The sequence below is a fragment of the Sturnira hondurensis genome, unplaced genomic scaffold, assembly GCF_014824575.4.
Source record: "Sturnira hondurensis isolate 20B ecotype Veracruz unplaced genomic scaffold, ASM1482457v3 Scaffold0001020, whole genome shotgun sequence".
Classification (NCBI taxonomy): domain Eukaryota; kingdom Metazoa; phylum Chordata; class Mammalia; order Chiroptera; family Phyllostomidae; genus Sturnira; species Sturnira hondurensis.
Genome location: NW_028073651.1, coordinates 1,786,071 through 1,805,063, shown reverse-complemented (window position 1 = coordinate 1,805,063; position 18,993 = coordinate 1,786,071). Strand labels below are relative to the sequence as shown.

The window sequence follows — 18,993 nt, the reverse complement described above, 5'->3', positions numbered from 1 at the left end:
CAGGTTAGAAGCCTATAATCCTCTGGCAGAAAAGGTGATTGTGGTCTGCCCTGGCCTCTGATTCTTCCTCTCTACATCCAGGATAAAATACACGCTTCTCCACACGTGGCCTGGGTGGCCTGCATCACTGCCCGGCCTGTGCCCTCCCCCTTGCCCACTTCACTCCAGTCACATGGCCTTTCAGGGACTCAAAGCACTGACCCCTTCTTGCCTCAGCTCCTTCCCACACGTTGTTCCTTCCACTTTTACCTCCATTTGTGGCTGGCTAAATACTGCTCCCATAGGGAAGTCTCCCCTGAGCCCCTGACCTAAATGAAGTCTGTTGTAACAACCACTGCACAGATCCACGCAGTACTTACCTCATGCGTAGGCACAGCGATGAGCATTCTGCCTGCGTTATCTCAGCCAACCCCCACGACAACCCAAAGCATGGTGTACCACCATTACTTATTCCCATTTAAAAATATTTTATTCATTTTTAGAGAGAAGGCAAGGGGATGGAGAAAGGGAGGGAGAAACATTAACGTGAGAAACATTGACCAGTTGTCTGTCATATGTGCCCTGACCAGGCACCAAATTCAAAACCTGGGCATGTGGCTTGACCAGGGATCGAACCAGCAACCTTTCGTTGGCAGGATGACACCCAACCAACAGAGCCATACCAGTGCGGGCAATTATTCCCATTCACAGCAGAGGAAATGGAGCCACACGGCGAGCCAACGGCTGGGCTGACACCTGAACTCAGGCGGCCTGCCTCCAGAGGCTGCGTTTCATCACCACACTCCACCACCTCCACACCCGTCACACACAGCACTGGGCAAATGTGAAAGTGACTGCCTAGCTGTGTGATTATCTGCCAAATGCTGGTCTGCCGGCAGCCCCGAGAGCTGGCAGTGTTCTCCAATCACCCTCCTGTGCACCTCGACTTGGCACAGTAACTCACCGTAACCCGGAGTAGCCCTTCATCAGTAACTACCCCACAAAGAAGGGAAAGAGGGACACACGCCTGAAAACACAAGTGCACTTCCTCTGGTTGAAGAACAGGAGGGAATGGACGGGAGGAGTTTGTCCTCAACCAGCCTGGTGCCTCAAGGCATGCGGGCAGGCCCTCTGGGCCCCACTCGCCCACTCTTGTGGGAAAGAGAAAGCCTCAGGCCTGGCCAGCACAGGGCTAAGGGTTCAAGTGCACCAGCCTCCCTTTAGGGACTAGTGAAGGGTCTGCTTTGGCGCCTCAGCTACTCACTAGTGAAGTCACAGGGGCTTTGTAATTCACTATCTCACCAGGGTCAAGCATCTGCTCTTCTACCTGAGTTCTCCGGATCAGGTTGTTCACTTTTATTTATTTTGAAAAATTATAAAAATTATTTTTAATTTTTTACTGATTGATCACTTTGACACAGAGAGAGAAACACTGATTTGTTGTTCCACTTACCTATGCACTCACTGGTTGATTCTTGTGTGTGCCCGGACAGGGAACTGAACTCACAATCTTGGTGTATCAGGACGACGCTCTAACCAACTGAAACACGCAGCCAGGGCCAGGTCGTTCACTTTTATAGGGCAGGGTTACGGCTTGGCTTTGGCAGAGGTAAGAGGGCTGCACCCCTCCCCAGAAGCTGGACACACACACACGCGAGCGCGCGCGGAAGGGCAGAGAACAGGATGAAGCAGATCCCTCAGGTAAAAATGAGAGGGCACAGTCAGGCCAACCCCACGAGGGCCAGAGAAGAACCAGCAGCCGCCTGTGGGTACCACTAAGCCCTGGGCCACTCTTCCCGGACAGCCTGCCCTCCAGCCTGTGGGGCAGCACCGTGATCTGTGCACTCGGCGGGCCACAGACAAGTGGCCTGCCTCACCATGCTCGCGGCCGCAGAGAGGGCAAGGGCAAGCGGAACGGCCAGGCCAGGAGGGCCTGTCGGAACTGTCACAGGGTTTGGGCTCCCACCCAGACTATTTCTGTCTTGGCTGGAAAGGCAGGATTACTCTGTGGAACAAGCTTTCCTTCTCTCTGGCTGCTGGGCTCTCCAGGCAGACTGCCAGGCCATGCTGTTCCGATCAGGGCACTGGGTCCTGAGGAAATATGCTAGCAGTGCTGAGCCGCAAGCTCCGTGAACTCTGCTTATCTGCAAGAGGCAAGAGCGGAGCTGCCCGCCCACGCTGAGGCTATGGGGACATTTCTGGAAGGCAAGTGACTTGTGTTTACTAGACAAGCAAGCAGAGAATGAGAGGGTGTTGAGAAATGGGCACATGGGAGGTAGTCAAAAGCAGCAAAGAAAGCTTTGTTTTAAAACTATTTGGACAGTGGGAAAACAACTTGCTAACAAACCTGGAATTATAGGGGAGGGAGAGATTAAATAACATAGAGCCCCCATAAAAATCACAGCGTATGAAACTACACACCTCATATTTTAGCGCTTTGTCATCAATTCAAAGCAGTATAAATACGGCAATCACTCACACAAAGCCTGTTGGTGTATTCAAGCTGTAACTGCCCCCATTAAACCGTTACAGTGATAGATGGGAGCACCTACTTGCTGCCTCCTCGGAACGACAGAACTACGGAAACCGAGGCGGACTGCGGGGACGTAACGGACTGGACTGCGCAGCGCCAGCCCCACCAAATCTCCTCTACGACAGCCTAGAAAGTGCCTGTGATGAATGTGGGTGAAAATGTGGGAGCTTTTTTTAGGACAGCTCCTCCTCAAGTGGGAAGAAACTTGGTAAACTTCTTTTTCTTTTTTAGTATGTGAGTTCTTGACCTCGCACAGGAAAGATTTCACAACACGAGTCCAAGTGACTGTGAGAGTATGTTTATAAAAGCTGGGCACAGTGAGACAAGGAAGGACTTACGGTAGAAGAAGCAACAGGAGAGAGCAGAGGTGGGGCTGCTGGTGGCTCACAGGGAAGTAAAAGTCACAGTGACAGAAGTGAGCCAAGGCAGGGCTGCTGTTGGCTCCCCCCAAAGAGAAAATGGGTTCTTGGAGACAGTTTCAGGGGGTTAGCCGGTGAGGAGCTACCACCGCCCACTGCTCCCCAGGCTGTACATCTCACAGGGACCCCCAGAGCTGAGAGAGAAGAGTAAAGATGCACATCTGAGATGATGAAAGGCATGGGCGTCCCCTGCCCTGCAGAGGGAAAAACACCCGGGCAAACTTCTGAATCCAGCTGAGTCTGATGCTGTGAGGCCCACAGCTTCATGGAAGGGCTGGAATGCGGGCCCTTGCCACTCTCATAGGCTGCGAGTCGCCTCTGCCCAGAGAACTGTAGGCTTCGTTTCCCTCTTATAAGAAGGATTGAGGGCTACTTTGAGAGTGATACGGTCCTCCAAATCACGGAGATTAGCTAACAAAGTGTGTAAGGTGTTCTGTGAAGTACAGGGCCCTCCCCGTGCGCCGGCCCCGGGCTGGGCTCCTCCTGCCACTCCCTCCCAGCCTCAGCAGACTCAGCCTCCTCAGCCCTAGGTGCCCTCTGATGGGCAAAGGCAGGTCTTGGGCTTAGGAACCCTGTGGGGAGTGCAGGGCCAGTGTGGTATACTAGAAAGTTTATATTCGGTCTTTGTCCCCAGTTCCTGGAGCAGAGCTCCTAAAACTCCTGGAATTTCCCGAGTGACAGAAGTGCCTTCTGGTATTCACAGAAGTCCCTCCCAACCACGCCTGAGTTCATGATAATGGGGGGACTACTGGGGGCTCCTAGCCCGCTTCAGAATATGGTCCAGTCACCAGAAAGACCAAGCCTGACTAAAGGGCTAGGACTTTCAGTCCCATTCAACCTCCAAGGAGGAAAAAGGGGCTTGGAAATGGAGTTCAATCACCAATGGCGAATTACTTAATTATGCTTGCATCCTGGAACCTCCATAAAAACGCTAAACAACAGGATTTGGAGAGTTTCAGGATGGTGAACACACCGAGGTGCTGGGAGGGTGATGTGCCTGGAGAGGGCACAGACTCTCCGTGTTCCTTACCCTGTCCTACACGCCTATTCTGTTCGGGTGTTCTGGAGTTGTGTCCTTTATAATAAGCCATAATAGTCAGTAGAGCATTTTTCTGAGTTCGGAGTAATTCAAGCAAGTTACTGAACCTGGTGGAAGGTGTGGGAACCCTCAACTTTGTGGCCAAGCCAGACAGAAATGTGAGTAACCTGGGGACCCAATACTTTCAACTGGCATCTGAAGTGAGGGCACTTTTGTGGGACGGAGCCCTGCTGAGTCTGAGGCTAACTCTGGGCAGGGTCAGAACTGAGTCGTAGGGCAACTCACTGGTGTCAGAGTAGAAGTGATGTTGGAAAGACCTCACAGATACTTGGTATCAGGAGGAAAAACCAAACCGTCTCGTGCAGTTGGATAGACATTTGGTGTAGGGAGCAGAGTCCAATGTTAGCTGGCCTGACTCCACTCTCCATGAGTGGCCAGGGCCCCACCTGATCTGTGTTCTTTGGGATTCAAACCACCTCAGCAGTGGGAGGCACCATGGCCAAGACGGCCACGACTCTGGGTCCGAGTGCCAGCCCCGATCCTCACCTCTCTGAATCCTACTATCTTCCCCAGACGTTGGGACTGCACCTGTCTCAGAGCACTGCTCTGCCCTGCAGATGAAATGAGACTCACAGAAGCACTGAGCATTGGGCCTGGCAGTGTGAGCTCCTAACTGGCACTTGGTACACGTTATCTTCCTTAATATGCACAACGACCCTGCAAAGGAGCTATTTTCATCTTTGTTTTACAGTCAAGGAGACTGAGACTCGGAGAAATGAAGGGACTCGCCCAGGGTCGCACCTGCCACGCTGCCCACAGATGCTGTTCGGGCCCCTCTGAGAAAAGCTCTGTGCTGCCTGCTGGGGCTACATAAAGGGCCTCTGCCAATGACGTTAGGCAATCCGGGAGTTCACTGACAGCTGTAGGAAATCAGCTTGGCCTTTTGTCCTGCTGTCTCCAATCAGGGCAACATTATTATTTACTCCTAGTTATGAAGCAGAAAAATGTATGCTTGTTACTAATTCCAAACACTTAGTGGCCATTTTCCATTAACTAGTTTGGTGGAGCTTTGGAGGACAGTCCCAGGAAAGACTGGGTGGGTGTGTTCTGAAGGACTGTGCACCACCCACCCAAGTGTTCCCTCATGCGGGTGTCTGTTTCTCGAGCCCATGGAAAACACAAGGGAGACAGACCTGTGCCCAGCCGCCTCTCTGCAGGGAGGGAGAAAACCCGGGGAGCCGTTCGGCTCCGGCACCCTCACTGGCTGTCTCTTTTCAATCTATAATGTGGAGGTGACATACCAGGAATAAAGACAGGAACTAACATTTCGTCATTACAACGGGTTTACTGGCTGCTATTACTGCTGTTTGTCATGAGTATATGTGACCAGTGAGTCTGCATGTTGGAAAGGGTCCAACAGGAGGGGATGGGCACACTGTAAAGTTGCAGGTGGACTGCAACCACACTGGGCCACTGGGGTCATGGAATCCACCCTGAGGCTATGAGGTCTCCAGTCTGGATTGCTGGGAAGAGCACATTATTTGATACTTCAATCTTATTCATCCTTTAAGTTGCAGCACCTCTTCCTCCCAACTCTCACCCATCTCTCTTTGCAAGCTCCAAGCGGTTTGGAGCCAAACCCTTTCACCTTCCCTGGATAGAAAACTCCTCAAGGACAAGGTGTGCAGCCGTCCTCGCTCTGAATCACTGGCAGTGTTCCACCCCGGGCTGCACCTGGGAGAACACTCCCCTCACGCCGACAGCCCAACCAAGGCTGTAGCTTCTGCTCCAACCACAGAGCACATGTGCGCACACACACACACACACACACACACAGAACCTCTGCATAATTCCACAGCCCTCTGAAGCCCATCATGGACTCCAGGTTAAACACCTCTAAGTCAGTCCGCCTGCTTGCACAGTCCTTCAAGTCAGAGACAGACTCCCAGGATCTGAGAAGCTGCTTTTCTCCAAGTTGCTGCTCTAAATGCCCTGGGTCCCTCCAACCGCAACTCTTTAGGCCAAGTTCAAAGCCAGCCCTTGTGGCAGGGAGCAGGACAGCTTTCAAAGGTGAAACAAAACTTGTATGCAAGATTAAGAACCTGGGCAAGGGAAAGGAGAAGCTGAAGTGGAGGCAGACGCTAGCCCACGAGAGATCTCAAGGTGACCATCTTGAATCTAGTAATTTTATTTGCCCTAATCTAATTTAGTACAGAGGAAACCACTTACGCCTTCAATAAACACCTGAGTGCCTACTATGGTCAGGTGCTGTGCCAGGTGATGCAAAGAAGAGCCAGTCCCTGTCCTTGAGTTCCTTACAGTGTGGCAGTGCTGCAGGAAGGAGAGACAGAGTGGCAAAGAACGCAGAGGGGTGATACCACCACAGGGCTGAGCACCAGCAGTGACACCTTACCTTGCCTTGGGCAGAGAATGTACTCGGGGAGGATTCCTGAAGATGGAGAGGACAGCAGAGATGAAGGTGGAGAGAGGCTCGGAAGCCGGGCCCAGCGCAGGCACACTTGTAGCAGAGGTCTAACCGCGGTGTGAGAGGGTCTCCCTCAGAGCAGCAGGAGAAAATGTACTGCTCTTTGAGGCCAATGACACCCCACAGACGACAACAACTCACCCAGCAGTTATTCAGGGCAGGTGGGTTGAGCGCTCTCGTCTTTAGTAGACCCCTGAAGGAGGAGAACGTCCTCGAACGGCCTGCCCATTGCTGCTCAGATTTGCCCGGGGTAAATGTACACTTGTCGTCCCTGGGACTCTACCGCTGTCTCCACGCAGCCCCTGCCTGCGCCCCATGGTAGGACATGCCTTGGTGCCTCAAGCAGCGCCAGGGCGCACGAGAGGAACGGGAAATTACCAAGCAATGAGGAATCTTTGTCGGAGTGGGTTTCTTCTCTAAGGATCTACCCCAGAATGGACACAGGCTGCTGTGGACGGAAAAATTTTAAGTACCAAACCTAGAGTAAAACATCTCTTCGCCTATCCTCCAATTATTATTATTAAAGAGCTTCACTGCATACCATCCAACTCACCCACAGAAAGTATACAATTCAATGGTTTTTAAAGTAAATTTACAGAGTCCTATCACTACCCCACAATCACTTTCTGAACATTTTCCTCAACCCAAGAAGAAACTCTGCGCCCACCAGCAGCCACTCCAACCCCCCGCCCCCCGCCCCGAGCTTCCGGCAACCACTAACCCACTCTGTCTTCACAGAGCTGGCTATTTTGAACATTCCAAATGAAAGGAATCCTGCACCATGTAACCTTTCGTGACGGCGTCTTTCAACATAGCACGTTTTCAAGACTCACCCACGCTGTAGCACACAGTTGCTCCTCGGTGTCCATCAGGGATCGGTTCTAGGACCCCCCTGGACACCAAACTCCGTGGACAATCAGGTTCCTTGTACAAACAGGGGTAGTGTCTTCATAAAACCAACACATACTCCTGTAGACTTCAAGTCATCTCTAGATGACTTGTAATACCTAATACAATGTAAATGCCATGTAAATAGCTGTCATTCTGTACTGTTTAGCAAAAAATGACAAGGAAAACAGTCTGTGCGTGTTCAGTAAAGGCACACCCCACCATAGGCCTAATTACATAGTACACACCAGCAATAAGGCAACTCTTTTGTTTCGCGGTTGGTTGACGACAAAGGTGCAGACCCTATGGATACGGACGGCGGACTGTACAGGAACTTTGTTCTTTTTTATGGACGGACAATCCAGTTACACCTCGGATCTCACCGTCAGTTCGTCCCAGAACTCATGACGAGTGCCAAAACCTATGAGTACCGAGCTGTCCGCTACCACGAGACTGACGCCCCGACCTGTTTCATCACAAAAGACGGGCGCTGAGTGGTGAACAACGCTGAGAGCTGAAATGTCTTTCTTGTCAAAATGCGAAGAGCACAGGGTTGGACGAGCTTGGAAGCTGGCAGGTATGGAGGTGACTGCATCGTGTTGTGCGGGCAGACTGCACGGTAGGGACACCATCATCAGCGAGACACTGGGTTGTTACAACTCTTCGCCTATTATGAATAATGCTGCCTCTCCCTATTATTTTAAACCCTAAGTTCTAAAGTGGTTGACAAACACTGCCCCAAAGTCGGGGAAGTTGCATTTGAAACTTCGTGGCCAAGCCCACCCGGGGTACCAAGTCTCCCTGTAGCCCTGGCCGCCCCCGGTGCACTGGCGTTCTCCTCTGGGCTCCGCTGACCCGCAGCTCCTTCCCTTCCAGCCCGCTATTTAAACACCCTACCCCAAACGCTTCACACACGCCCCTGCGCTGTTAGCAGGATACCCTGTGCCCCTAACACTAAGAACACAGGGAAGTTTGTTCTGATTCAGATGTTACAGTCTTGCTCAAGACCTTAGTATTATATGCATCTTTTTACTTCTTTTCTGTTTCCAATGAATGGAACTTTTGAGGGAGGAGGTCTTTTGAATGCCTCTATGCCATTCAGTCGTTCACAGTCACTTGTCAGAGCCCTGTGTCCTTGGTTTGGAGGGTACAATGATGGAGACCTGTCTCTTCCTCATGGAACTTAGGCTCTATTGAGGAAGGAAGACAATCGGAGGCCAGTGTGCTAAGTGCTCCCCGAGGACTGCACAGAGCAGCACAGAGCACGGCGGCGGGCGGGGACAGGGACGGCCTCGCTCCAAGGGGCAGTCAGAGAAGGACGACTTCTAGTAAAGGCACTGCGGGGGAGCAGCGTCAGGGCAGCCCGAGGAGCCGTGCGCAGTTCTCACCAGTGTGGCTGAACCGAGGCTAGACGATGGCCTGGCCACAGCGGTGAACTTCCTGGAGGTGACAGAGAGCAGCTGAGGAATTTTAAACCAGGGAAGGTGATGTGATCTCGTTTATTTTAGAAAGACATCTGCAGCAGCTTGAGTAAGGGATGGAAAGGACATGAGTCCAGAAGCAGAAAGACCAACTACCAAGAGGCTCTAACTGTAACCAGAGAGAGAGGGACAGAGACTCTGACTAAAGGCAGTGGCAGGGCCGGGACTCCAGACCCACCGAACAGTAAGAACGACAGAACTTCCGAGTTAGGCTGACTGCCGTGAGAAGGCACGAGGACTCAGGGAGCTTCAAAACGACAAAGTTCAGCAAATCCTCTCGGAGGAAAACCTTCAAACCCCACATTCCCAACGATAACAGTGATGGTTGACATGCTTTCTGGGGAGTGATATCCTTATCCCAAATGGAATCTCAAACAGACCCTTAAGAGGAAAGGGCCCAGAGTCCTGGAGGCCTGCCTTCCCTGTCCCCATGCAGAAGCACTTACTTTGAATCCTACGGGTCCAAGGGAGGGTCTGACCACCCATGACCAAGTCCAAATGCTGGATCCCGACAGGCAAAGGACTCTAGGGTAATAAAGCCACGTGGTCGACAGTGCCTCTCACCTCCACACCTGGCTTGTTCAGTCCATTTCCCGTACCTAGGAGATTCTTCCACTTCCGGTTAAAGAATTCAACTTAGCTTTCCGGCCAGGCCCCAGCCCAGGCATGTACCAAGCCAACTCAATGGATTTCCTTCCTTTTGTGACTTCCACCCAGTGTCCACAAGGCCAAACTTGCTGCTATGAACTAGTAACTGTTCATTTTCCCCTCCACGTGGCCACCTCTCCCATGGGACCTGGACTTCAGCTTCCTGGATTGCCTCAGCCCTGAAAATGCCTCGTACTCTCAATAGGCCCAGAAACATTTACAGGCTAACAAACAATATTATTACATGCTCCCACCCCAGCAATAACTAAATATGAGAGAAAAAAGGCAGAAAAATCATGACCTTGGATTAAAACATTCAATGTTGGTACATTACAAAGATGTTCAACTTTATTTTATTTTAATGTTTTTCAACTGTATTTTAAACAAAAACCAAATAAAAATCTCAGTGGAGTGGTTAAAATTCACTAAAGAAAATAATTTTTTCAAAACCACACAGACATTTGGCAAAAAAGAAAAAAATAGCCCTGGCTGGTGTGGCTCAGTGGACTGAGCACCAGCCTGTGAATCAATCAAAGGTTGCCGGTTCGATTCCCAGTCCAGTGGGGGCACATGAGAGGTAACCACACATTGATGTTTCTCTCCCTCTCTTTCTTCTTCCCTTCCCCTCTGTCTAAAAATAAACAAACAAATAAATAAATAATCTTTAAAAATAGTAAAACTATCTTTAAAAGATCCAATAGGAAATGAGGAAGTTGAAAGACAGCCCAGTGGATCTTGGAGCTGCCGGGTATATAAATGAAGCTGGGCCTTGGGGCTGTAGAAAGAGTGAAGGTTCCAACCAATTGCTCCCTTTACTGACTTGGCCTTGACTATGACCCTCACTAGACTGAGTGCCCTTCTAGGCCAATATGAACTGTCCTATTCATCTATGAGCCTCCAGCACCTAAGGGAACTGGCTCCTTCCTCCCTCACGACAGTAAAAACTGAACACTGTGAGGCTATAAAATGCCCTGGTAAACAGAGCGGTGATGAAAAGACGAATTATAAGCCCTGGCTGGGGTAGCTCAGTGGATTGAGCACGAGCCTGTGAAGCAAAGGGTCACTGGTTCGATTCCCAGTCAGGGCATATGCCTGGGTTGCAGGCCAGGTCCCCAGTAGGGGACATATGAGAGGCAATCACACAATGCTGTTTCTCTCCCTCTCTTTCTCCTTCCCTTCCCCTCTCTCTAAAAATAAATAAATAAAATATTAAAAAAAAAAAGGAGAAGAAAAAGACGAATTCTACCAGCTCTAAGAACTTAAAAAACATGATTTTGGTATAAAAACAAGAAAGTGAAATTTGTAAAACAAAACAAAAATTAGGAAATAACCAATTTTTAGGATTTAGTAGCTGATAAAATAATTGTCACAAAATGGAGGAGGACACTAAAAGTTGGTATTAAGATAATTGCATCAAAATATGAAGGGGAAGCAAATCACTTTAGAGCCATGCCACCAAAGACCTCACATGACTGTTCATTTCTGTAAGTTGTGGGACTTGGCCTTACCCTGGCTCCATGTTGGCTTGTGCCTATTCCTCTCCTCACAGAAACCCCACACTGACCTTAGAACCCAGGGCAAACCGTCTGCTAAGCTCTGCCAAGCCATGTCAGGCCCTCTGCTGAGCCGAGCTGCCCCGCAGAGCCAACACCACCCGAAGTCAGAGGGGCGGCTGAGTCAGTCGGCCCGTGGAAGCCACTGTCAGCTTCCCAGCGGAGGCTGACTTCCGCGCACCGTAAAGCAGTGATTTTCAACTGGTGTGCAGCAACGATTTACAAAATACGCAACATGTGACTAGTTAGGGGCACTAATGTCTTTTCCCTTAAGACTGTTAAATAAAAAAGTGACAACAGCAAACACAACAATAGCCCCAACAAGTCAATCGGTGTGAATGAATAAAAATTATACCTATTGTTTTTGGTCAGACTGGCAAAAAATATATTTTTTGGTGTGCCACAGAATTTTAGCAATTTGTTTATATGTGCCATGAGATGAAAAAGATTGAAAATCGCTAGTGTGAAAAAGACTTTAAAGATGCCACCCACTCAAGTTCATAAAACAAATCATAAATTAAAGTTTCAAATTATAATAATCTCACTCCTGATATGGTAGGACATATGGTGGCATCGGGGCGAAGTGTCACAGCAATAAATCATTACTGAACGCATACCACCGGGCTGACACCACACTAAACCCCATGTACAGCAGGGATACAAAAATTAACAGCACTGCCCCATCCTTTCCAGACACAATAAGGTAAAGATGTGAGAAATGAACTCACATTTAAAAATAATAAAAGACAAGCCACAAGGCAGAGCTCAGCAATTGTTCAGCAGAGTACACAGAAAATAACTGTACATAAGCCTGGAGGAGGGAGGCGAGGTCGGTTTAAGCACGGATGGGTGGCCAGTCAGGGAGCAGGCACGCTCCCCGGGGGGGCTGTGATGACAGATGGAGTTGCTGAAACCAGAGCAGAACGGGGAAGGCAGAGGGTGAAGGGCCTGGGGAATTTTTAGGTACAGAGTACCCAATTATAGAAGGCCCGATCTGGCTCAAAACAAGGACTTACCACTGTGGTGTTTCTTCAATGCCCCCCAGCACGGCACTTACCAGTGCCCTCTACAGTAGGTCACGCACTTTCTTTAACATGTCCTCCAGGTGTTGAGAACGTGTAAGATGCAAAAGGAGGTCTCCGCACACTTACCTGAAATTTACACAGATCCTCTGGTAATGTCAAGACACAGAACAGACCACACCAGCGAGGCTGTCTTATGTTATGGGGACAGGCTCCTGTAACTCAGCCGTTATTTCTAACTCGTTATAAAACAGAGCCTTCCACTGATACATGCTACCAGCACCAGCTAGGTTGACGGTGTGTGTATGCCAGCAAGTGATCAGGATACATCTCAGTTCCTAATCAAAGGCGGTAATTTTGGACCAGAAGAAATGCACAAACATCCAGCTACGCTTTGACTTACACAAAGTTTCCAGACAGAACATCCACACAGTGAAATAAAAGAACCCTGGCTGCTGAAAATTTCCCATCGTGAAGTCACACTTCCAGGCAAACAATCCCTCTGAATCTGCACCCCACCCTGCTCCCAGAGTGGGCCAGGGAAGGCGAAACAGGAATCTGTGTCCTTTTTATTCCAAACAAACAATTTTACTGTAAAAGATAAAATGATCCGCAACAGGGACTGACCTGATAACAACTAGGAAGAAGTAGCAGAGTAGACATTAGGATGCAGTGAAAAGAGAACTCAAGGAAAAGAAACGAACAAGGAGGCTGGGATAATACAGAGCTGGGCTCTTCCTCAGCAGTTAGAGCTTCCTGAGTTTGTCCACGGACTGGGTGAGGCCCGGCACTGGATCCTTCCCAACACAGCCGCGTGAGCTAGAAAACCAGAAACTCCATTTGACACATCAGCTGGCTCTCAAAACACCATTCTTCTTAAGGGCCTCAAGGTGAGAGACACTGTCACACATTCACAGCCTTTGCGAGTGCCAACAGCATTGCTAGTCCAATCTGGGCAAGACAGGCCAGGGCTGGGGCTTCCAGCACAAGGCTCTCGGGGAACCTCCCCAGCATACGGCAGGAGAGGGGGAAGCTCTTCACTCCCAGGGTCTTATCTGTAAAATGAAACAGTGGGACTAGATGCTAACCACCCCTACATGTTATTAAGGTATAACACACATTAGTGAGTTTACAGAGAAGTGTGTGGTGATGCATTTTCACGTATGAACACATCTGTGTAAACAGCACCCGGATCAAGAGACAGCACAGTCCCAGCCTTCCAGAAGCTCCTCTCAGTCTCGCTCTTCCCCGCCCAGGAGAGCCACTGTCCTGGTTTCTAACAGCAGAGATACGCTGTACCTGTTTTTCTGCTTTCTATAAACAGAGTCATGAAGCATGCATTCTTTTGTTCCTGGCTTCTTTTGTTCAGCATGTTTGTTCTCATCCATGCTGTAGAAAGCTGAACTAGATGGTTTTTAAAGTGGCTTCCAACCCTAACATATTATCACTTTAAGAACACTGCGCTACTCTCACACACTGTCAATGGGAGTGCATTCTCAGCAGGACTTGGGCAATACCCATCAAACTATAAAACATACATGCCCTTCAGTCCACTTGGACGTATTTAGCCCACAGACATATTTGCACGCATGGATGTGTGTGTGTGTACATGCCTACAGATCCCGCTGCAGGACTGTTCATAGCAAAAAACTGGAAACAATGTCCTTCAACAGAAGGCTGATTAAATAAACGATGATATATCCGGATCAGAAATACTATGCAGTGAAGGGGACAAACACAAGGGGAGGAGGAGGAGAAGGAAGTAGAAATAACACTAACAGCAGAAGTTTATCTATATCCACCAACATGGGAAACTATCTACAATATATTCTTATGTGGAAAAAAAAGAAGTCACAGACCCACACGCTTAGCATTGTTCCACTTGCGTACAAACAGGTAACATGTACTGTATGCCGTGTGTATGTATACATACACATCTAGTAGGGGGTTGCTTCTCGAGCACCCCCTACTAGACACCTGGCCTGCAACCCAGGCATGTGCCCTGCCTGGGAATCAAACTGGCGACCCCTTGGTTTGCAGGCCAGTGCTCAGCCCACTGAGCCACACCAGCCAGGGCTAAACCTTATCTTTTTAACACCCGCCTAGTATGCTGCCATATGAACACACGAGTCTCCTGTTAACAAATTACCTGTACACACCTTTGTGAGGTATGCCGCCATTTCCAAAGAACAAATTCCCAGAAGGGCCAAGACCAAGGGCACAAAAGTTAAAATTTTTAACTGATACTGACAAACTATCTTTTCTTAATGGCCGTATCTATTTATAGTCCCACTAATAGGACATGAGTGCACTAATTTCTAAAGACTCTGGCTGTTAAATTATTTTTAACAAGGAGTACCTATTTTACAGGAACAACAAAAGCTTTTAAAAAGAGTTTGAAACTAAAGCCCTAGCAGAAAAATCCAGCTTTACGTTTAATAGCTGGGGACTGCCTGAAAACCAGCCCCAATGGCCCGATTTACCGAGAAGGCCAAAGGCAGACCTGGCTTACATCTGTGCACGTGCCCCCACCACAGCCCACGGTGGCTCCAGACTTTCTGATCACAAACCATCAACCCGCCATGACTGCTGGGTGTCAAGGTCTGTGTTACAATCAAACAAAAGATGTACAGCTCGTGCTTTCGTGACTCGTGTTTCTCTGACACAAGGAGACTTCCAATTCAAATCATTCAGTTGCAGGCCCTGGTTCCCAGCTTCTAGGAAAGACCCAATCTTGTAAGAGCCACCATTCAGTGGACAGACAACCAGGGCTGCTAGTTCTGGGAAGTGGGGCAGATTTTTGCCAGCAGGGCCCTTGTACAGGAGCTGGTCTAGTAAGCCTCTCATTTTAAAGTTGAGGACATTCAGGCCTGAAGGTGTAAATAAATAAGGTTCAGAGCTTAAGCTCTGGAATTGGATGGATGGACATTTGAGCTGAGTCTGCTACTTACTACTTAAACCACCTTTTTAAAAATCCTTACCCAAGGATATGTTTTTTGATTTTAGAGACAGAGGAAGGGGGAGGGGAGAGGGGGAAGGCAGGGGTGGGGTGGGGAGAGAAGCACTGATGTGAGAGAGAAACAATGACTTGCTGCCTCCCATACGCACTCTGACTGGGGATCGAACCCACAATCTAGGTATGTGAATCGAACCTGCAGCCTTTTGGTGTACAGGACTGAGCCACCTGGCCAGGGCTAGTTAAGCGACTTTTGATGAAATGATTTAATGTCCCTCCATACCAGCTCATTAACACAGAAAAACAGCAGTCCCTACTTCATAGGATCATATGGGGGTTAAGTAAGAATAGAGGGATTAGCTTAGAACTTTTTCCTTCTGTAAGGTCACCCAGGAAGTCTATGCAGAGTTGGGCACAGACATTCCAATCCACTGGAATGCTAAAAGAAAAATCTACAAATCCAAACAGTAGAAATTCTAAACGGAACACTTGCCGATTCTGCTGAGACAACTGACAGGTGGCTGTGGTTGTCCCAGTGTCCCACTGTCCTGTCCTGGGAACAAGGAAGAATGAACTCCCTTGTCCCCCCTATGGTTGGGTGAAGTCAGGTGAGCGGTTCTGAACAATGACTTGGGAGCAGATGTGAAGCGAAGTTGAGGCATTTAATTGCTGGAATGAGACCCTCCAGGGGTCTTCTGCCCTCTGTGCCTAGTACCATTCAAAGCAGGGGCTGCTCTATCAGCTGGGTCCCCGAGTGAGGACAATGCAGAGCGGAGTCCCCAGGACAAACATTATGGGTGAGAAAGAAACCTTTGCTCTTTTAAGCCTCTGAAATTTTAACCTGGCCTAAAATGATATACTGTGGCTGATGGGAGAAAAAAAATAGCATTTAGAAAAGAAATGATAGTAATAATGAAGATTGTGGCGAAAAAAAAATCGTGTAAAAAGGAACTTGATTATTTTTATGTAGCCTCAAAAATGAAAACATATGACGTTCTCCACAGTATAGGACCTAAGGAAGCCACAAGGGTCTGTGGGTCTGTCACCTCCCAGCTCACCAATAGCTTCCTGCCCCGATGGTTTCGGCAGACGGGTCTGTATTTACTCTCATGTACACTCTGCCTGGTGGGAGAGGAGACACATCTTCCCCAGGTTTCCCAGCAGAGTACTATCCACACACAAGGAGCGGGTACAGGGGACAAGGACTAACTGAAAGGCTAATAAAACCAGAGGAAGGCAGAAATAGCCACACTGATAGAGACAGGGCAGGAAAGCATCTAAGCACATCCCTTTCACTAAACCCTCAAGCCACTCCCGAGACAAGATCAAGTTACCTTGAAACAAAAGCAGCAATTCCCCAACCAGTGCTAGTAAGGAAAAAGAGGGGGGAGGGGGAGTTTTTTCAGAATGCTAAATTTATTTTAGTTAGAAGTCTGTACTTAGTTTTAAAGAGGCAGAATAAAAACGACTTTACCCCTTCCCATTTAGAGAACCACACAAAAGCAACCAGAATGCCAAACAGAAACACCACGTCTTTGACAAAACCAGAGACATCTGTGACCTCGAACCCTGATACATGAGTAAGAACCGCTAGATGCTATAAAGGTCAAATAAGGGTGTGGGAAAGCGATGAAAGAGAATGCCTGTTGGTACAGATGTTGGACAAAGCATGTGAGTCCATTTCCACAAAGTAAACGCTTCACTCTAAGGAGCAAGAGCAGCAATCCATTGTTCCAAACAGTGGGAACGGGCTCAGAGACTGGTGACGGAGGCTTACTCTGACCCAGCGTGGCACAAATCACGAGACACACAAGTCAAACCTACAGGAAGCAGTCTATCAAGGAGGCAGGGTGACAGAGACAAACTGCCTGGGTTGGGGGTGGGGGCGGGTAGGCATTACAATGGCCAACTCCAGATGTCTGAGGATGAGAAAGGCTGGTAGCACCACTCACACATAGAACATTTAAGAAAAACTCCTGCTAGGGTACACCCTCCCCAAAAGAATTCTCTTCAAATTGTAAGGCTAGGGAGGAATCACCTCATTTAAAGACGAATGACAGTTTTAAAAGGAGCCAGCACATACTGAATTATACAGCTATATTTTGTGCTGCATTTAAATTCAGCACAAAATATCTTAATGTTCAAGATATCTAGGAAGACTACCAGCAAAGAGGGAAGGCACAAGAAAAAACCAACTGCAAAGAACAATCAACAGAAAATATTGCCATGTAGTAAAAAAAAAAGTATTCTTATGAATTAAAAAAACAAATAAATAGTGCAATCCCTTTTAAGAAACAAAGTGTGCAAAGCAGAGTCATGAGCACTTAAGACAGAAGACAACAAATGTAGATAAAACATTTAGGGGAAGAGCTCAGAGAAACAGAAGAGAAAAATGACATTTCTTCCATTACAGGAAAAAAACAAAAAATACCACGTGGAAAAGACAAGACACTGCTGGAAACCCAGTAAGGGACATGTAGAACAGAAGTTAGGATGACCTGAGTCTACAGATTAAAGGGAACCCACCACGTTCCAGGGAAAACAGACTTGGTTCAGTTCGTAAGACATGTCCTGGTAGACTTATTGAACTTAAAAAAAAAAACAAAACCCCTTTGAGGCATTAAGGCAAAACAGAGTGGCCTTGGATTTTTTAAATGCACAGTCCACGCTAAAAGACATCAGAATTGTGCCTATAAGGTCCTCAAGGAAAGAAAGGCTAACCCAATAATTTTACATCCAGCCAAAATGCCCTTTGACTGTAACGACAGCAAACATTTTTCAATATTCAAGAGGGACCATCTCTACAGAGTAACCACGCTTATGAGTACAGTGCAAGAAGTATAAGCAGAGTATTAAGCAACACATTTAAAAATAATACTCTATGATCAAGTGACCTGTTTTTACTTACAACACTTCTGACAGCAAATGTATGTGAGTTTTTTCTCACACTGACCAGCTCTCCAACACTCTAGCAGCTGGGTGTTCAACAGCTCAATTCAATTGAGCTGGTACAGGGGCTGGTACACATCATAATACGGCTTTCAGACCAGTGGCAGGAAGGGCAGATTATGCAATAAACCCTGCTGTCACAACTGAAATAATGTTGCATCATCCATCCACAAAATAAATTTTAGATAAGACAGTCATAGCTCTGGCTGGGCAGCTCAGATGGTTTAGAGCATCGTCCCACTATGCCAACGTTGTGGGGGTGACCCCCTGTCAGAGCACACACAAGAATCAAGCAACGAATACATAAGTAAGTGGAACACCAAATCAATGTTTCTGTCTCTTCCTTCCTCCCTCTCTAAACATCAATTTTTAAAAAAGCCAAAAAACCCTAAGAAAAATTACAGTAGACTTTTATAAATAATCTTGAAGGGGGATAACCGTCTCTAAATGTATCAAAAGCCCAGAAGCCAAAAGAAACAATGGAAAATTCAACCGTAAAAACCAACAAAGGAATAAATACTATATGGAAAGATTATAAATAAAGTCAAGCAACAGACTAAGATACGTGCAGCTTATACCCAGACAAGGGGCCCTACCAGTTTAGGGACTGGGCTAGAAGGCTAAGAGGGGAGACGCATCTTCCCCCTGCACACTGTCCTGGGTTCAGTGTCAAGCACATGATTTTAACAATTAATAGTGGGTTGGGCTTGTATTCAGTCTGAAATCATCTTTCCCATGATGGACTTGATATAAAGTGTTCTCTTTTGTGAAATAACAATAAAAAAGGTTTAAAAAAATTAATGTCCTTGCTAGGCAGGGACATTAATGTCAAGAGCTGGCACTCTTCTGTCACCCCCAAAATGCTAAAGGTAACCCTGCTGGGCCACCAACTCACAGTGTGGGAGCCCCTGTAGTGCAGGTCAAGATAAAGTTGATAACCTTTTAATAGGCAAGATATTCAAGAAATAACAGCAAAGTTATGATAAGCCAGCTCTTGACCTGGGAAAGCATGGCTGCCGATCCCCTCTCATCTTCAGGAAT

At 48.0% G+C, this 18,993-nt stretch overlaps 1 protein-coding gene and 1 long non-coding RNA gene across 3 annotated transcripts in view; one reads left to right on the top strand and one right to left on the bottom strand.

Annotated features, from left to right (window-relative positions):
- Positions 1-18,993, bottom strand: part of ARHGAP35 (Rho GTPase activating protein 35) — a 115,157-nt gene that overhangs the window by 17,341 nt on the left and 78,823 nt on the right. The window lies entirely within an intron of this gene.
- LOC118996072 (uncharacterized) lies at positions 2,881-17,591 on the top strand. 2 transcript variants are annotated; one of them, XR_005068419.1, is made up of 3 exons: positions 2,881-2,948; positions 16,762-16,765; positions 17,582-17,591. It is a non-coding gene; the product is annotated as an uncharacterized LOC118996072 (long non-coding RNA). The 2 variants fall into 2 exon arrangements; XR_005068420.1 differs by lacking the exons at positions 16,762-16,765; positions 17,582-17,591 and adding exons at positions 15,922-15,924; positions 16,207-16,219 and having other exon boundaries at positions 2,886-2,948.